The sequence below is a fragment of the Otolemur garnettii genome, unplaced genomic scaffold (genome assembly GCF_000181295.1).
Source record: "Otolemur garnettii isolate 467f Iridium unplaced genomic scaffold, OtoGar3 scaffold00031, whole genome shotgun sequence".
Lineage (NCBI taxonomy): Eukaryota > Metazoa > Chordata > Mammalia > Primates > Galagidae > Otolemur > Otolemur garnettii.
Window position 1 is genome coordinate 2,204,302 of NW_003852426.1, and position 1,773 is coordinate 2,206,074.

A 1,773-nucleotide genomic window follows, 5' to 3' on the forward strand; every position below is an offset into this window, starting at 1 on the left:
CACCTGAGGATGTCTTCTGGCTCATCACAGCCCCAAGGAGCAGAGCAGCGAGCAGCGCTCAGCCAGCAGAGGAGTAACTCCATTTTCATAAGGACGCACAAGAGACTCTTGGTTCTGAGTGGCTCATGCAGACTGTCAACTCCCTCTACTTCCTCTCAGAGAGCCTCCTAACACATTTCCGATCTCTGCTTCTCATTTCATCCTCTGTGGCTCGTGGAGTGAAGGTGATGAGAAGCGTCTCCATACAGTCCTCCCACGTTGCATCTATGTATATAAGTTATAGACATGGATATTTTTCTAAGAAGTTATAATTTAAAATTTAATTATGGGGTAGATGGATATTATTTCCCATTTCTTTTTCTTTTCTTTCTTTTTTTGGAGATATAATCTTATTTGTTACTCAAAACATCTTATTTTTGACAGGATTGGGACTTAGACAGGGAAGCTCTCACAGAGGACAGCCTGTGTCTCTTCCCAGTCTGTTTCTGGAGCTTTCCTTTGGCCTCCTTCATTCTCTTGAGCAAAAGTTTAGCATATTCGGCAGCCTCTTCCTTATTTTTCTTAGTCCTCTGTTTCTTCACAGCAATACACCACTGGCGTTTATGTTGCAGGACACGGGGAGTTACAGGACACTGACGGTCCTCGGTTTCTCATCTTGTTTGTTTAAGGGGCTTTCCCACAACGTATCAGTGAACATCATCATCTCTGGACAGATTGAAAACTTTGCAGATTCCGCCAGCTCTTTTGGGCCCCAGACATTAAGATACTGTAGCATCAGTCAGTCCAGGGATATCGTTCTCTCCTTTTTTTTTACAATAACCAAGGTGAGAATGCTCAGATTTGCATCCACAATGCCACCCTGCCCAGACTTACTCTCCCTTTCTCCAGTTCTCCGGGGTCTATAACGGGAAAGCCCCTTACTCAGCAGCAGTCGGACCCAGTCATGGGTCAAGACACCCTGCTTCTTGGGGAAACCTCACTTGTTTTCCCACCACTTACTCGGACCACATAACCCTTCCATTCTTCACCCAGTGCATCAGCAGCAACTTCTGTGGCCACGCGCTTCTCATAGAAAGTCTGAAGGTTGCGTTCATCGTCCACCTCAATGAGTTTCTGGCAGCCAGTGGCTGGGAAGGAGATCCTCAGCTTCATCCTGAGGTATCTGATCACCTCCAAGGCACAGAAAAGAGCCTCCATTTTGTTTTCAATCACTCTAAGTTAACACACTTAAGTAGCCAATACTGTGGAATTTCTCTCTTGGTATGTACCATTCGCCGAGCCAGGCCAGACACCCTCCACCCTGTGCCTTTCTGCACTGCTGCTGGATTCACTGTTTCAAGCTGCGCTGCTGTGGCCCATGCAATACCCAGTGCTAGCAAAACACTGTGGACATTCTAGTCTCTGCAGAGGTTGGGCTTCTAGACTGCCAGGCGAGGATGGAAGGATGGACTGGAAGTTCAAAATGGTGGGGAAAATATTTGTTCAACTTTCATGCTGGGCAGAAGAATGCCCAGGCCCACAGCAGGGTCTCTCTGGAGAAGGAGTCCCAGACTCCAGTGACTCTCTCCCATGGGGTGAGACAGGAGGTCTTCAGTTCCCTACTCACTTGGAGAGAGCACACAAAAAGCCACTCTCTTGGGAAAGGGGATGAACCCACGTCCTCTTTGCGATGACTTCTGTACCTGAAGTTTGCTTCCTTGGAGTGACAGCTTGCCTCAGCAGGGATGACATGCAATTATCAATCTTCTCTCTCAGCTCAGCTCCTGACCTTCA

The 1,773-nt window shown here is 47.6% G+C and overlaps 1 pseudogene; it reads right to left on the bottom strand.

Annotated features, from left to right (window-relative positions):
* Positions 1-410: 410 nt before the first annotated feature.
* Positions 411-1,152, bottom strand: LOC100960359 (annotated as a pseudogene).
* Between the last annotated feature and the right edge of the window lie 621 nt (positions 1,153-1,773).